The following is a 19,507-nucleotide window of genomic DNA, read 5'->3' on the forward strand; positions in this document are numbered from 1 at the left end:
GTATGTTTTATGGTCATGCTCCGATGGTGAATGGTTTATTCTTAATGAATCTCGAGCGTAATGCTACACATATTCATAGTGTGAATACCAAAAGATGTAAGGTTGATAATGATAGTCCCACATACTTGTGGCACTGCCGCCTTGGTCACATAGGTGTCAAACGCATGAAGAAGCTCCATGCAGATGGACTTTTAGAGTCTCTTGATTACGAATCATTTGACACGTGCGAACCATGCCTCATGGGTAAAATGACCAAGACTCCGTTCTCAGGAACAATGGAGCGAGCAACCAACTTATTGGAAATCATACATACTGATGTGTGCGGTCCAATGAGTGTTGAGGCTCGCGGTGGCTATCGTTATGTTCTCACCCTCACAGATGACTTGAGTAGATATGGGTATGTCTACTTAATGAAACACAAGTCTGAGACCTTTGAAAAGTTCAAGGAATTTCAGAGTGAGGTTGAGAATCAATGTGACAGGAAAATCAAGTTCTTGCGATCAGATCATGGGGGAGAATACTTGAGTCACGAATTTGGCACACACTTAAGAAAATGTGGAATAGTTTCACAACTCACGCCGCTTGGAACACCTCAGCGTAATGGTGTGTCCGAACGTCGTAATCGCACTCTATTAGATATGGTGCGATCTATGATGTCTCTTACCGATGTACCACTATCATTTTGGGGCTATGCTTTAGAAACTGCTGCATTCACTTTAAATAGGGCACCGTCGAAATCCCTTGAGACGACACCGTATGAATTATGGTTTGGGAAGAAACCTAAGCTGTCGTTTCTAAAAGTTTGGGGATGCGATGCTTATGTCAAGAAACTTCAACCTGAAAAGCTCGAACCCAAGTCGGAAAAATGCGTCTTCATAGGATACCCTAAAGAAACTATCGGGTATACCTTCTACCTCAGATCCGAAGGCAAGATCTTTGTTGCCAAGAATGGATCCTTTCTAGAGAAGGAGTTTCTCTCGAAAGAAGTAAGTAGAACTTGATGAAGTATTACCTCTTGAACCGGAAAGTGGTGCAACTCAGGAAAATGTTCCTGAGGTGCCTGCACCGACTAGAGAGGAAGTTAATGATGATGATCATGAAACTTCAGATCAAGTTGCTACTGAACTTCGTAGGTCCACAAGGACACATTCCGCACCAGAGTGGTACGGCAACCCTGTCTTGGAAATCATGTTGTTAGACAACGGTGAACCTTCGAACTATGAAGAAGCGATGGCGGGCCCGGATTCCGACAAATGGATGGAAGCCATGAAATCTGAGATAGGATCCATGTATGAAAACGAAGTATGGACTTTGACTGACTTGCCCGATGATCGGCGAGCCATAGAAAATAAATGGATCTTTAAGAAGAAGACACACGCGGATGGTAATGTGACCATCTATAAAGCTCGGCTTGTCGCTAAGGGTTATCGACAAGTTCAAGGGGTTGACTACGATGAGACTTTCTCACCTGTAGCAAAGCTAAAGTCCGTCCGAATCATGTTAGCAATTGCCGCATTCTATGATTATGCGATATGGCAAATGGACGTCAAAACGGCATTCCTTAATGGTTTCCTTAAGGAAGAATTGTATATGATGCAGCCGGAAGGTTTTGTCGATCCTAAGAATGCTGACAAGGTGTGCAAGCTCCAACGCTCGCTTTATGGGCTGGTGCAAGCATCTCGGAGTTGGAACATTCGCTTTGATGAGATGATCAAAGCGTTTGGGTTTATGCAGACTTATGGAGAAGCCTGCGTTTACAAGAAAGTGAGTGGGAGCTCTGTAGCATTTCTCATATTATATGTAGATGACATAATTTTGATGGGAAATGATATAGTGCTTTTGGACAGCATTAAGGCCTACTTGAATAAGAGTTTTTCAATGAAGGACCTTGGAGAAGCTGCTTATATATTAGGCATCAAGATCTATAGAGATAGATCAAGATGTTGGTGAACGTAGCATAAATTCAAAATTTTCCTACGTGTCACCAAGATCTATCTATGGAGTCATCTAGCAACGAGGGAGGAGTGGATCTACATACCCTTGTAGATCGCGCGCGGAAGCGTTCAAGAGAACGGGGTTGATGGACTCGTACTCGTCGTGATCCAAATCACCGATGATCCTAGCGCCGAACGGACGGCACCTCCGCGTTCAACACACGTACGGAGCAGCGACGTCTCCTCCTTCTTGATCCAGCAAGGGGGGAGGAGAGGTTGATGGAGATCCAGCAGCACGACGGCGTGGTGGTGGAAGTAGTGGGATTCCAACAGGGCTTCGCCAAGCGCTGCGGGAGGAGGGAGATGTGTCATGGGAGGGAGAGGGAGGCGCCAGGGCTTAGGTGTTGCTGCCCTCCCTTCCCCTCACTATATATAGGGCCAAGGGAGAGGGGGGCGCAGCCTTGGCCCTTCCTCCAAGGAAGGGTGCGGCCAGGGAGGAGTCCATCCTCCCCAAGGCACCTCGGAGGTGCCTTCCCCCTTTAGGACTCTTCCTTTCCCTTATCTCTTGGCGCATGGGCCTCTTGGGGCTGGTGCCCTTGGCCCATACAGGCCAAGGCGCACCCCCTACATCCCATGTGGCCCCCCGGGGCAGGTGGCCCCACCCGGTGGACCCCCGGGACCCTTCCGGTGGTCCCGGTACAATACCGGTGACCCCGAAACTTGTCCCGATAGCCGAAATAGCACTTCCTATATATAATTCTTTACCTCCGGACCATTCTGGAACTCCTCGTGACGTCCGGGATCTCATCTGGGACTCTGAACAACTTTCGGGCTACCGCATACTAATATCTCTATAACCCTAGCGTCACCGAACCTTAAGTGTGTAGACCCTACGGGTTCGGGAGACACGTAGACATGACCGAGACGACTCTCCGGTCAATAACCAATAGCAGGATCTGGATACCCATGTTGGCTCCCACATGTTCCACGATGATCTCATCGGATGAACCACGATGTCAAGGACTTAATCAATCCCATATACAATTCCCTTTGTCTAGCGGTACGATACTTGCCCGAGATTCGATCGTCGGTATCCCGATGCCTTGTTCAATCTCGTTACCGGCAAGTCTCTTTACTCGTTTCATAACACATCATCCCGTGATCAACTCCTTGATCACATTGTGCACATTATGATGATGTCCTACCGAGTGGGCCCAGAGATACCTCTCCGTTTACACGGAGTGACAAATCCCAGTCTCGATTCGTGCCAACCCAACAGACACTTTCGGAGATACCTATAGTGTACCTTTATAGCCACCCAGTTACGTTGTGACGTTTGGCACACCCAAAGTATTCCTACGGTATCCGGGAGTTGCACAATCTCATGGTCTAAGAAAATGATACTTGACATTAGAAAAAGCTTTAGCATACGAATTACACGATCTTTGTGCTAGGCTTAGGATTGGGTCTTGTCCATCACATCATTCTCCCAATGATGTGATCCCGTTATCAACGACATCCAATGTCCATGGTTAGGAAACCGTAACCATCTATTGATCAACGAGCTAGTCAACTAGAGGCTTACTAGGGACATGGTGTTGTCTATGTATCCACACATGTATCTGAGTTTCCTATCAATACAATTCTAGCATGGATAATAAATGATTATCATGAACAAGGAAATATAATAATAACTAATTTATTATTGCCTCTAGGGCATATTTCCAACAGTCTCCCACTTGCACTAGAGTCAATAATCTAGTTCACATCGTCATGTGATTAACACTCACAGGTCACATCGCCATGTGACCAACATCCAAAGAGTTTACTAGTGTCACTAAACTAGTTCACATCATCATGTGATTAAGACTCAATGAGTTCTGGGTTTGATCATGTTTTGCTTGTGAGAGAGGTTTTAGTCAACGGGTCTGCAACATTCAGATCCGTATGTACTTCGCAAATCTCTAGGTCATATTATAAATGCTGCTTCCATGCTCCACTTGGAGCTATTCCAAATGGTTGCTCCACTATACGTATCCGGTTTGCTACTCAGAGTCATTCGGATAGGTGTTAAAGCTTGCATCGATGTAACCCTTTACGCCGAACTCTTTATCACCTTCATAATCGAGAAACATGTCCTCATTACTCCAAGGACAATTTTTTGACCGCTATCTAGTGATCCACTCCTGGATCACCTTTGTACCCTCTTGCTAGACCTGTGGCAAGGCACACATCAGGTGCGGTACTCAGCATGGCATACCGTATAGAGCCTATGACAAAAGCATAGGGGACGACATTCATCCTTTCTCTTTCTTCTGCCGTGGTCGAGCTTTAAGTCTTAACTTCATACCTTACAACTCAGGCAAGAACTCCTTCTTTGGCTGATCCATCTTGAACACCTTCAAGATCATGTCAAGGTATGTGCTCATTTGAAAGTACCATTAAGCGTTTTTGATCTATCATTATAGATCTTGATGCTTAATGTTCAAGTAGCTTAATCCAGGTTTTCCATTGAAAAACACCTTTAAAATGACCCTATATGCTTTCCAGAAATCCTACGTCATTTCTGATCCACAATATGTCAACAACATATACTCATCAGAAATTCTATAGCGCTCCCACTCACTTCTTTAGAAATACAAGTTTCCCATAAACTTTGTATACACCCAAAATCTTTGATCATCTCATCAAAGCATACATTCCAACTCCGAGATGCTTACTCCAGTCCTTAGAAGGATTGCTGCAGCTTTGCATACTTATTAGCATCTTTCAGGATTGACAAAACCTTCCGGTTGTATCACATACAACCTTTCCTCAAGAAAATCGTCGAGGAAACAATGTTTTGACATCCTATCTGCAAGATTTCATAAATAATGCAGTAACCGCTAATATAATTCCAACAGACTCTTAGCATCGCTACGAGTGAGAAAGTCTCATCATAGTCAACTCCTTGAACTTGTCGGAAAAAATCTTAATGACAAGTCGAGCTTTCTTAATGGTGATACTTACCATCATTGTCCGTCTTCCTTTTAAAATCCATCTGTACTCAATAGCCTTACGACCATCGAGCCGTTCTGCCAAAGTCTACACTTTCTTTTCATACATGGATCCTCTCTCGGATTTTATGGCCTCGAGCCATTTATCGGAATCCGGGCCCACCATCGCTTCTCCATAGCTCGTAGGTTCATTGTTGTCTAGCAACATGCCTTCCAAGACAGGATTACGTACCACTCTGAAGTAGTACGCATCCTTGTCATCCCACGAGGTTTGTTAGTGACTTGATCTGAAGTTTCATGATCACTATCATAAGCTTCCACTTCAATTGGTGTAGGTGCCACAGGAATAACTTCCTGTGCCCTGCCACACACTAGTTGAAGAGACGGTTCAATAACCTCATCAAGTCTCCACCATCCTCCCACTCAATTCTTTCGAGAGAAACTTTTCCTCGAGAAAGGACCCGATTCTAGAAACAATCCCTTATTGCTTCCGGATCTGAGACAGGAGGTATACCCAACTGTTTTTGGGTGTCCTATGAAGATGCATTTATCCGCTTTGGGTTCGAGCTTATCAGCCTGAAACTTTTCACATAAGCGTCGCAGCCCCAAACTTTTAAGAAATGACAGCTTAGGTTTCTCTAAACCATAGTTCATATGGTGTCATCTCATCGGAATTACGTGGTGCCCTATTTAAAGTGAATGTGGTTGTCTCTAATGCCTAACCCATAAACTATCGTGGTAATTTGATAAGAGACATCATGGTATGCATCATATCCAATAGGGTGCAGTTATGATGTTCGGACACACCATCACACTATGGTGTTCCAGGCTGTATTAGTTTTGAAACAATTTCCACAATGTCTTAATTCTGTGCCAAACTCGTAATTCAGATATTCATCTCTATGATCATATCATAGATATTTTATTCTCTTGTCACGACGATCTTTCAACTTCACCCTGAAATTACTTGAACCTTTCAATAATTCAGACTTGTGATTTATCAAGTAAATGTACTCAACATCTACTCAAATCATCTGTGAAGTAAGAACATAACGATATCCACTACACGCCTCAGCACTCATTGGACTGCACACATCAAAATGTATTTCTTCCAACAAGTTGCTTTCTAGTTCCATTTTACTGAAAACGAGGCTTTCAGTCATCTTGCCCATGTGGTATGATTTGCATGTCTCAAGTGATTCAAAATCAAGTGAGTCCAAACGGTCCATTTGCATGGAGTTTCTTCATGCATATACACCAATAGACATGGTTCGCATGTCTCAAACCTTTCAAAACAAGTGAGCCCAAAGATCCATCAACATGGAGCTTCTTCATGCGTTTTATACCGATATGACTTACGTGGCAGTGCCACAATTAGGTGGTACTATCATTACTATCTTTTGGCATGAACATATGTATCACCACGATCGAGATTCAGTAAACCATTCGTTTCAGCTGTAAGACCATTGAAGGTATTATTCAAATAAATAGAGTAACCATTATTCTCTTTAAATGAATAACCGTATTGCGATAGACATAATCCAATCATGTCTATGCTCAATGCAAACACCAATCTCGATGGTAGAGGGAGCGTACGATATTTGATCAACCTTGGAAATACTTCCAACACATATCGTCATCTCACCTTTAGCTAGTCTCCGTTTATTCCGTAGCTTTTATTTCGAGTTACTAACACTTAGCAACCGAACCGGTATCTAATACCCTGGTGCTACTAGGAGTACTAGTAAAGTACACATTAACATAATACATCCAATATACTTCTATCGACCTTGCCAGCCTTCTTATCTACCAAGTATCTAGGGTAATTCTGCTCCAGTGGTTGTTCCCTTTATTACAGAAGCACTTAGTCTCGGGTTTGGGTTCAACCTTGGGTTTCTTCACTAGAGCAGCAGCTGATTTGCCGTTTCATGAAGCATCCCTTTTTGCCCTCGCCCTTCTTGAAACTAGTGGTTTCACCAACCATCAACAATTGATGCTCCTTCTTGATCTCTACTTTTGTGGTGTCAAACATCGCGAATATCTCAAGGATCATCATATATGTCCCTGATATATTATAGTTCATCACGAAGCTCAAGTAGCTTGGTGGTAATGACTTCGGAGAACCATCACTATTTCATCTGGAAGATCAACTCCCACTCGATTCAAGCGATTGTTGTACTCAGACAATCTGAGCACAAGTTCAACAATTGAGCTTTTCTCCCTTAGTTTGCAGGCTAAGAAAATCGTCGGAGGTCTTATACCTCTTGACGTGGGCACGAGCCTGAAATCCCAATTTCAGCCCTCGAAACATCTCATATGTTTTGCGACGTTTCAAAACGTCTTCGGTGCCTCAACTCTAAGCCGTTTAACTGAACTATCACGTAGTTATCAAAATGTGTATGTCAGATGTTCGCAACATCCATAGACAACGTTCGAGGTTCAGCACACTGAGCGGTGCATTAAGGACATAAGCCTTCTATGAAGCAATGAGGACAAACCTCAGTTTACGGACCTAGTCCGCATAATTACTACTATCAACTTTCAACTAAATTTTCTCTAGGAACATATCTAAACAGTAGAACTGAAGCGCGAGCTACGACATAATTTGCGAAGACCTTTTGACTATGTTCAGGATAATTAAGTTCATCTTATGAACTCCCACTCAGATAGACATCCCTCTAGTCATCTAAGTGATTACATGATCCGAGTCAACTAGGCCGTGTCCGATCATCACGTGAGACGGACTAGTCATCATCGGTGAACATCTTCATGTTGATCGTATCTACCATATGACTCATGCTCGACCTTTCGGTCTCTTGTGTTCCGAGGCCATGTCTGTACATGCTAGGCTCATCAAGTCAACCTAAGTGTTTCGCGTGTGTAAATCTGTCTTACACCCGTTGTATGTGAACGTTAGAATCTAACACCCGATCATCACGTGGTGCTTCGAAACAACGAACTGTCGCAACGGTGCACAGTTAGGGGGAACACTTTCTTGAAATTATTATGATGGATCATCTTATTTACTACCGTCGTTCTAAGTAAACAAGATGCATAAACATGATAAACATCACATGCAATCAAATAGTGACATGATATGGCCAATATCATATTGCTCCTTTTGATCTTCATCTTTGGGGCTCCATGATCATCATCGTCACCGGCATGACACCATGATCTCCATCATCGTGTCTCCATGAAGTTGCCTCGCCAACTATTACTTCTACTACTACAGCTAACGGTTAGCAATAAAGTAAAGTAATTACATGACGTTTATGTTGACACGCAGGTCATAAATAAATTAAGACAACTCCTATGGCTCCTGCCGGTTGTCATACTCATCAACATGCAAGTCGTGATTCCTATTACAAGAACATGATCAATCTCATACATCACATATCATTCATCACATTCCTTTTGGCCATATCACATCACATAGCATACCCTGCAAAAACAAGTTAGACGTCCTCTAATTGTTGTTTGCATGTTTTACGTGGCTGCTATGGGTTTCTAGCAAGAACGTTTCTTACCTACGCAAAAACCACAACGTGATATGCCAATTGCTATTTACCCTTCATAAGGACCCTTTTCATCGAATCCGATCCGACTAAAGTGGGAGAGACAGACACCCGCTAGCCACCTTATGCAACTAGTGCATGTCAGTTGGTGGAACCAGTCTCACGTAAGAGTACGTGTAAGGTCGGTCCGGGCCGCTTCATCCCACAATGCCACCGAATCAAGATTGGACTAGTAACGGTAAGCATATTGAACAAAATCAACGCCCACAACTACTTTGTGTTCTACTCGTGCATAGAAACTACGCATAGACCTAGCTCATGATGCCACTGTTGGTGAACGTAGCATAAATTCAAAATTTTCCTACGTGTCACCAAGATCTATCTATGGAGTCATCTAGCAACGAGGGAGGAGTGGATCTACATACCCTTGTAGATCGCGCGCGGAAGCGTTCAAGAGAACGGGGTTGATGGAGTCGTACTCGTCGTGATCCAAATCACCGATGATCCTAGCGCCGAACGGACGGCACCTCCGCGTTCAACACATGTACGGAGCAGCAATGTCTCCTCCTTCTTGATCCAGCAAGGGGGGAGGAGAGGTTGATGGAGATCCAGCAGCACGAAGGCGTGGTGGTGGAAGTAGCGGGATTCCAACAGGGCTTCGCCAAGCGCTGCAGGAGGAGGGAGATGTGTCATGGGAGGGAGAGGGAGGCGCCAGGGCTTAGGTGTTGCTGCCCTCCCTTCCCCTCACTATATATAGGGCCAAGGGAGAGGGGGGCGCAGCCTTGGCCCTTCCTCCAAGGAAGGGTGCGGCCAGGGAGGAGTCCATCCTCCCCAAGGCACCTCGGAGGTGCCTTCCCCCTTTAGGACTCTTCCTTTCCCTTATCTCTTGGCGCATGGGCCTCTTGGGGCTGGTGCCCTTGGCCCATACAGGCCAAGGTGCACCCCCTACAGCCCATGTGGCCCCCTGGGGCAGGTGGCCCCAACCGGTGGACCCCCGGGACCCTTCCGGTGGTCCCGGTACAATACCGGTGACCCCGAAACTTGTCCTGATAGCCGAAATAGCACTTCCTATATATAATTCTTTACCTCCGGACCATTCCGGAACTCCTCGTGACATCCGGGATCTCATCCGGGACTCCGAACAACTTTCGGGTTACCGCATACTAATATTTCTATAACCCTAGCGTCACCGAACCTTAAGTGTGTAGACCCTACGGGTTCGGGAGACACGTAGACATGACCGAGATGAATCTCCGATCAATAACCAACAGCGGGATCTGGATACCCATGTTGGCTCCCACATGTTCCACGATGATCTCATCGGATGAACCACGATGTCAAGGACTTAATCAATCCCGTATACAATTCCCTTTGTCTAGCGGTACGATACTTGCCCGAGATTCGATTGTCGGTATCCCGATACCTTGTTCAATCTCGTTACCGGCAAGTCTCTTTACTCGTTTCATAACACATCATCCCGTGATCAACTCCTTGATCACATTGTGCACATTATGATGATGTCCTACCGAGTGGGCCCAGAGATACCTCTCCGTTTACACGGAGTGACAAATCCCAGTCTCGATTCGTGCCAACCCAACAGACACTTTCGGAGATACCTGTAGTGTACCTTTATAGCCACCCAGTTACGTTGTGACGTTTGGCACACCCAAAGTATTCCTACGGTATCCGGGAGTTGCACAATCTCATGGTCTAAGGAAATGATACTTGACATTAGAAAAAGCTTTAGCATACGAATTACACGATCTTTGTGCTAGGCTTAGGATTGGGTCTTGTCCATCACATCATTCTCCCAATGATGTGATCCCGTTATCAACGACATCCAATGTCCATGGTTAGGAAACCGTAACCATCTATTGATCAACGAGCTAGTCAACTAGAGGCTTACTAGGGACATGGTGTTGTCTATGTATCCACACATGTATCTGAGTTTCCTATCAATACAATTCTAGCATGGATAATAAACGATTATCATGAACAAGGAAATATAATAATAACTAATTTATTATTGCCTCTAGGGCATATTTCCAACACAAGACGCCTCATAGGTCTTTCACAAAGCACATACCTTTATATGATATTGAAGAGGTTCAATATGGATCAGTCTAAGAAGGGGTTCTTGCCTGTGTTGCAAGGTGTGAAATTGAGCTCAGCTCAATGTCCGACCACGGCAAAAGATATAGAAGAGATGAGTGTCATCCCCTATGCCTCAGCCATAGGGTCTATTATGTATGCCATGCTGTGTACCAGACCTGATGTAAACCTTGCTGTAAGTTTGGTAGGTAGGTACCAAAGTAATCCCGGCAAGGAACACTGGACAGCGGTCAAGAATATCCTGAAGTATATTTTGAATGACTCTAAGTCACAAACCGGATACGTGTATATTTTGAATGGTGGGGCAGTAAGCTGGTGCAGTTGCAAGCAAAGCGTTGTGGCGGGATCTACATGTGAAGCGGAGTACATGGCAGCCTCGGAGGCAGCACACGAAGCAGTCTGGGTGAAGGAGTTCATTACCGACCTAGGAGTCATACCCAATGCGTCGGGCCCGATGACTCTCTTCTGTGACAACACTGGAGCTATTGCCCTTGCCAAGGAGCCCAGGTTTCACAGGAAGACCAGGCATATCAAGCGTTGCTTCAACTCCATTCGTGAAAGTGTTCAAAATGGAGACATAGAGATTTGTAAAGTACATACGGACCTGAATGTAGCAGATCCGTTGACTAAACCTCTCCCTAGAGCAAAACATGATCAACACCAGAATTCCATGGGTGTTCGATTCATCACAATGTAACTAGATGATTGACTCTAGTGCAAGTGGGAGACTGTTGGAAATATGCCCTAGAGGCAATAATAAAATGATTATTATATTTCCTTGTTCATGATAATTGTCTATTATTCATGCTATAATTGTATTATCCGGAAATCGTAATACATGTGTGAATACATAGACCACAATGTGTCCCTAGTGAGCCTCTAGTTGACTAGCTCGTTGATCAATAGATAGTCATGGTTTCCTGGCTATGGACATGGGGATGTCATTGATAACAGGATCACATCATTAGGAGAATGATGTGATGGACAAGACCCAAACCTAAGCATAGCACAAAGATCGTGTAGTTCGTTTGCTGTAGCTTTTCTGGATGTCAAGTATCATTTCCTTAGACCATGAGATTGTGCAACTCCCGGATACCGTAGGAGTGCCTTGGGTGTGCCAAACGTCACAACGTAACTGGGTGACTATAAAGGTACATTACAGGTATCTCTGAAAGTGTCTGTTGGGTTGGCACGAATCAAGACTGGGATTTGTCACTCCGTATGACGGAGAGGTATCTCTGGGCCCACTCAGTAATGCATCATCATAATGAGCTCAATTTGATCAAGTGGTTGATGACGCGATCATGCATTACGGTACGAGTATAGTGACTTGCCGGTAACGAGACTGAACAAGGTATTGGGATACCGACGATCGAGTCTCGGGCAAGTAACGTACCAATTGACAAAGGGAATTGAGTACGGGATTGATTAGGTCCTCGACATCGTGGTTCATCCAATGAGATCATCGAGGAGCATGTGGGAGCCAACATGGGTATCCAGATCCCGCTGTTGGTTATTGACCAGAGAATCGTCTCGGTCATGTCTACTTGTCTCCCGAACCCGTAGGGTCTACACACTTAAGGTTCGGTGACGCTAGGGTTGTATGGATATGAGTATGCAGTAATCCGAAAGTTGTTCGGAGTCCCGGATGAGATCCTGGACGTCACGAGGAGTTCCGGAATTGTCCGGAGGTGAATAATTATATATAGGAAGTGTAGTTTCGGCCATCGGGAAAGTTTCGGGGTCACCGATATTGTACCGGGACCACCGGATGGGTCCCGGGGGTCCACCGGGTGGGGCCACCCATCCCGGAAGGCCCCATGGGCTGAAATGGGGAGGGGAACCAGCCCATACTGGGGTGGTGCGCCCCCCCTTGGGCCCTCCATGCGCCTAGGGTTGGGAACCCTAGGGGAGGGGGCGTCTCCACTTGCCTTGGGGGCTACTCCACCCCCTTGGCCGCCGCCCCCCTAGGAGATCCCATCTCCTAGGGCCGGCGCACCCCCCTAGGGGCCTATATAAAGGGGGGAGGGAGGGCAGCCGCACATCAAGCCTTGGCACCTCCCTCTCCCCTGCTACACCTCTCCCTCTCGCAGAAGCTCGGTGAAGCCCTGCTGCGGTGACTGCTGCATCCACCACCACGCCGTCGTGGTGCTGGATCTTCATCAACCTCTCCTTCCCCCTTGCTAGATCAAGAAGGAGGAGACGTCACGCTGACCGTACGTGTGTTAAACACGGAGGTGCCGTCCGTTCGGCGCTAGGATCTCCGGTGATTTGGATCACGACGAGTACGACTCCCTCATCCCCATTCTTTGAACGCTTCCGCTCGCGATCTACAAAGGTATGTAGATGCATCCGATCACTCGTTGCTAGATGAACTCATAGATGGATCTTGGTGAAAACATAGGAATTTTTTTTGTTTTCTGCAACGTTCTCCAACAATAAGTAGGGTGAACCTCGGGTTCAAGAACCCAGAAATAGAATACCTACTACTCAATGGCATCACGAGATGCTTTTGAGAATGGTGGCCAGAATCATCACACGGGGAACACTAATCATGGCTAGATTACTAGATGATCCTCTAAGACACCTAGGGTCATAATAATAGCTCCAACATATATGTCGAGGCAGTAGAGTACCTCAACAGACCGTTAGTGTGCTTAATCTGGCCCAAAAGGACATCGGAAACGGGAAGAAGGGATTTGCAAATGCATCAGACTAGTTAGAGACCTGGGATGACTTGGACAGCATAACGGCTGTAAATGCTCAAAAGATTTGAGACATCCAGCAAAATGGTGGCATAAGCACTCAACAACACAATATCAAGGTTCCGAGATCAACTATCAACATACGGAAGTAGTAGGATCAGAACTGAGGCTTGAAACTATCAATTCTATAAGTCTATGGATTAGTAACACATCATCCTGATAGATAGATGAGAAGGCCTAGTTCTTAATCCCCGTAGAAGAGAAGAGGATGACTCAGATCAGAAGGCCGTAAGGTAAAGGAGTAAAAAGAGCCTTACGTTCCCTTCCACAATCAATTCCCTTACATGACTAAAGCATTTCTAGACACAACTTCGACCGGTTTGGCTTGGTAATCCTACAGGCAGCCAGGCTCTGATAACAACGCTGTCAGGACCCCGATTCTAAGTCACACCGATCTAGCCTGAAACACCTCATATCACTTTGCGGCCTCACGCACGGTATTCCCACGGGTGTCGCCTTACCATGGCCCGGGACCGTTGTCAGGACCCTGACTCAATGCCACATCGATCTAGCATGTAACACCTCATATCACTTTGCGGCCTCACGCACGGTATTCCCACGGGTGTCGCCTTACCTTTGCCCGGGACCGTTTGCGCCTTTTGGCACACGTATATGACAGTGTCGCTAGCATCCATATGATAAGGAGCCCGGGCTGACATGGCTAGTCGTAAACCCAAAGTGGCACAGACTTACAGGGACAGGCATCCATGACCCAGCATCGAACGTGTCGGTCATCAGCGAGCGAATCCAGGCTGTAGCACTGGGCTAGCAGGACTCCGGTGAACCGGGCTGTAGCGGGCTAACAGGACTCCGGTATTCATCGCGTGACATTTCCCCGAAGGGACAGACACAGGAATGAAGAAGGACACATGCCGGCCAGCCTAAGTGTTCCGGAGCAGTAGCAAGCTACCATGGCTCAGTGAAACACTAGGAGACATTTCCCGGTAAGAGAGGCTACTAAAGATAAACAACTAGATGGTCAGATCCCACACATACCAAGCATTTCAATAACATACACACAATATGCTCGATATGTGCAATACAACATGGCATCACAAAATGACTCTACGACTCAAGTAATTTATTCAATAGGCTCCGAGGAGCGAGATATTACAATCATGGGTCTCATGACCCAACAATCAGAGCATACAAGTCAAAGCACAAGCGGAAGCTATCATGTCTGAGTACAGACATCTATAAATGGAAAAGGCTGAGAAGCCTGACTATCTACCAGATCCTGCCGGGGCACAAGATCGTAGCTGAGGTATCAAGCTAAACGTCGAAGTCCACGTGGAACTACTAGTGAGACTGAAGTCTCTCTGCAAAAATGTAAAATAGGCAAACGTGAGTACAAATGTACCCAGCAAGACTTACATCAGATCTATCTACATATGCATCATTATCAACAAAGGGGATGGTGGAGTTTGACTGCAGCAAGCCAGCTTTGACTCGGTGGCTAACCTGAACTACGACTGCAATGCAACTTTTTGAGGCGGCGCACACGAGTCCACATATTCACCATATCAATACACCACTATGGATCCGCTCCCGTCTCCCTACGAGAACGCCATCCATAGCACTCACGCTTATCTTGCGTATTTTAGGGTATCCACTTTCACTTGTCTATGAACTGATATAAGCAACCCAGAAGTCCTTTTCCGCGGACACGGCTATTCGAATAGATCATATTAACCCTGCAGGGGTGTACTTCTTCACACACGCTCTCACCACTTACCGTCGTTTACACGACATGTACTCGGCAACCTTCAAGCGGAAGCCCAACGTGGGTGTCGGCCACGACCTGCCTAAACACTCAAGTCTCTAGTCCAGGTTTATCGCCTATTCGGGTTCCATCCATGAGGAGATCCGGCCGGAGTTTCGCTCACAGCCCCAAACGATGTGTACAGGGTTCCGTGACACCAAACGGGTGCCCGGTTTACCCGGCCACGTGCCTACCGCATCACAGCCCACCCCTACGGTCAGCGCTGTCCACGGCCTCCAGCATACTACAAACACCAGAAACTACTTGCAACTCCTGGACAGAGGACAAGGGTGATTAAGAAGCCGAGAGGGTCCATTGGTTTCGGGCCCAATGCGTGGTAGTAGCTGAATCATGGATCACAAACACAGAACTCAGTTCCTGAGGACGGCTGCAATGAGACAACCCACCATGTACTCCTACATGGCCTCTCACCGCTACCTTTACCAAATCGTGTTCACACACTTAGCTCACACACAGTAGGACATGTTCACACGCCTCTGATTCATCCCCGATGAATCAGACCTGACTCAACTCTAAGCAATAGCAGGCATGACAAACAAGCATGAATGAGTAGGCACAACAGGGCTCAAACAACTCCTACTCATGCTAGTGGGTTTCATCTATTTACTGTGGAATGACAGGTCATGCAGAGGATAAAGGGGTTCAGCTACCGCAGCAAGTAACAGATGAATCGGTGTTGTCCTAATGCAGTAAAGAGAGCAGGAGCGAGAGAGTAGGATTGTATCGGAATGAACAAGGGGGTTTTGCTTGCCTGGCACTTCTGAAGATAACATTGAGTCTTCATCAGTGTCAACGATCACGTCATCGGTATCACGTCTATCGAGAGGGGACAAATACCGGCAACACAGAAGGAACACAATCAATGCAATGCACAATATGATGCATGATCATGACATGGCAAAATGAATGCGTTTTGAGCTAATGCAACTAGCAACAGATTAAATGAAGTTGGTTTGAATCCAAGATTCAAATTCAAACTCCATATGTGATTATTTAAATGTCATTCACTTCATTTGCTCTAAACAGTAGTGATAAGTTGTTCTAACATGCATGAAAATGGTACAGATGGATTCCTTGAATTTTTCTGATAATTTTTCATATATAAATTATTTAATTTGGAGTTACGGTTAATTTTCTATGAATTTTGGAAGTTTTAGGCATTTTCTGAAATTTATAAATCATTTAGGATTTATTTAAATTCCAGAACAAATACTGCGTCAGCATGACGTAATAGTGACGTCAGCAGGTCAACGGGCTGGTCCGGGTCAAACCTGACGTGTGGGACCCACACGTCAGTGACAGGGGTTGACAGGGGTTTTTTTAGTTTAATTAAAAGGTTAGGGGGGGGTCGGGCCCACTGGTCAGCGTCAGGGGGGGTTTATTTTAGTTTAATTAAGGATTAAGACACTAGGGCCCACATGTCAGTGTCAGCAGGGGGGGTAATTAAATTAAAATAAACTAACTAATTAACAGGGGGGCTGGCCCCACCTGTCATCGACCCGGGGGGGTCAAACCCCTGGTCAAATGGCCCAAACAGGCCGGCGGCTCAACGCCGGCGGCAACAGGCACGGCGGAGGGCTTCGGGATCGCTCCTCCGGCGACCATTCGGGCGGCGGAGAGGCTCTACGGGTAGCTGGGAGGGCGCCGCGTCTTCCTGTGGAGTCGGTTGGGGTCGGGGCGGCCGGAATCGGTGTCGGCGGCGAGCGAGGCGGCGGCCGGAGCTCGGGTTCGAGCGGGGCGAGGCCACAGAGGACGGGAGGGATGGTTAAGGGGCTCGCCGAGCTCCTGAGGATGCTAGGAGCACGGTGCCGTGCTCGGTTTCGAGCCTTGCTGTCTGCAGTGACGGCGGCGACATCGCCGGCGGAGCCGAGCTCGCGGCTCCGGTGGGATCGGGGCTACAGGGCGAAATCGAAGGGGGAAAGAGGGAGGGGAGGCGTAGGAGCTCACAGCGGTGCCGTAGAGGAGGTCAGCGAGCTCGGGGAGGTCCTAGCAGCGCTGAATTGACCGGAGGCGAGCTCGGGCGCTGGAGGTGGAAGACGACGGCGGTGGCGACGTTGCAGGGGCTCCCGCGGTGCGCTTCTCGGCGAGGAGGAAGAGGTGGTCGAGGCGGATCTCCTGGGCACTTCGGGGAGCGAGGGAGGCCCGGTGGCCGCGGCGAACAGCGTCGGTGGCGACGGCTGCGCTCGGCACGAGAGGGAGAGAGAAACAGAGGAGGGGGAGAGCTCGGGAGGGAGTGAGGGGCGGTCGGGGAGGCGCGTGGCGTCGTCCGGGCGTCGCTGGGGAGGCCAGGGAGGAAGCAGGAGGTGGCTAGGGGGGGGGGAAGCAGGAGGTGGCCGAGGCAGCATCGGCGAGCGCCACGCCTCGCCTCTGCTCGTCCTCCTGGCAGAGGAGGAAGAGGACAAAGGAGGAGGTGGGCTGGGCCGGCTGGGGAAACTGGGCCGGCTCTGGTGGCTGCGCGGGTAAGGCCAGGTAAGTGGCCCAGGTGGCCTCTCTCTCCTTTATTTTGTTCTGTTTATTTTTTCTATTTCTGCAATTTGTTTTTGATTTGTTTAATATCCAAATCATTTTAATAAATCCTGGAAATAATATGGTGCCATTACTGAATTATTCCAGTGACCCTTATCAATTTTCAGAATTGTTGGAGCATTTAAAAAATATTAATAGTATTTAAATGCCCCAATTCAAATACAATATGGATTATTCAAAAATCCATAATGGCCCAAAAATATTGGCATCATTTTTGGTAGAGGTTTTTCACCTTTGTCAAAAATCATGAACATTTTTTGAAAGTCATTTGGACTTGCTTGAAAGTATTTAGGTGAACCTAGTGAATTCCTTTAATGCTAGGGTTTGAGCAATCCCCATTTCAAGTTCATTCAAAAGTTAAACATGATGCACACATGAGGCTAGGCTAGAGCAATGCCAGAAGCTAGGGATGTGACAACTCACCCCCACTAAACAAGAATCTCGTCTCGAGATTCAAGCATAGGGTAAGGTGAAGGGGAAACGCAACTAGTATAATCTTCACGATCCAGGTTGCACTTCATAGGAACGTAGATTCGATCACCATCATCGTCTTGAAGTCTTGCTCTGAGAATTCCTGTCAACATGACATGGAGGGAAGAAGGAGACTCTAGAAGGGTCGATCTCCTCGAAGATCGAACAACTCAGGGTTAACTCACGGAATGAGACATAGAACCATCTCTCGAGTTGAGACACGGGATACACATCCATAGGAATGGAGTGAAGCAGATGACGAAGGTTCACTAGGTAGACCACAATTTCACGCTTAAGAAGGTGGTAATCGGTTGTCAACGTAGCGAGGAGTTGAGTTGCCATGATACCACAACGAGACACCTTCGGGAACCGTGACTCGTAGAGATATTCCCTTAAGTGGCAAAAAGAATTACTTTTGATTCAGAGATCATTGAAACTCTTTAAACCAACCTAAGACAATTCTCGAGCGATCGTTTGGAGGGGGTCGGTAGAATGGCATACTCAAACTTGGATGATGTGGATTACCTTGTTGAAGACAACGTAATGGATGATTTTGCTTATCACCGGAAATGGAAGAGACCCATGGTAGAATGACACATTGGCGGTGCAAGCTGGGAACAAAATGCAAATGCTGGGAATGATTCTGGTAACTGGGGAAGAACCCAACAATAGAGAGTGAATTCACTGTTGGAGTGGTTATAGCATAACCGAGGAAATCTGGGACAATCCCAGCTAGTGCCGATGATAAGACGTAGCGCTTGTGCGTGCTCTCAAGAACTTGAGCATTTCCACAATCATCAAGGTTTTATCAACAACCGCGTCAAGGGTGCTGACAACACAACATACTACCATGATGAATAGCGATGGACGATGCAGATGCGAAGGAGGATAACACTTTCTCAGATTTCACCTTAGCGAGGCCAAGCAAATAAAATCTGGATGATCGACCGAGAGACATTTAGCACTCCGCTTCTAATGTTCTCCTTGATGTGCTAGTATAACCCATTCATAGATATGGTTTGATATCTAAAACATCAAGTAAAAGGTCGGACTTCGGGAACACAAAATCCATAGGGGCAACTAGGGAGTAAATCCTACGAAATCCCTATGGGGAGGTGGCCAACTTCCTCAATCAAGATACTATAATAATAGGTCTACCGGATGGGTGTGTTAGCCACGACATCCACTTTACCGGTTATCGAGAGACCAATATTATAGTTCTTGGGAAATGTTCCAAACCATCATATCTGCCTAAGATTCAGATCTGGTTGGTGTCAGGATATTCCAGACTCATCGAGTCTAGGAAGAAAAATGAAAGTTTGCAACACAAATCGACGAGATGACGTTGCGAGATTCTCGGGAAGATGAACTACGATAGCAAGCTCCAAAACATGAGCTGGTT

This window comes from Triticum aestivum, chromosome 2A (genome assembly GCF_018294505.1).
Source record: "Triticum aestivum cultivar Chinese Spring chromosome 2A, IWGSC CS RefSeq v2.1, whole genome shotgun sequence".
In the NCBI taxonomy this organism is placed as follows: Eukaryota; Viridiplantae; Streptophyta; class Magnoliopsida; order Poales; family Poaceae; genus Triticum; species Triticum aestivum.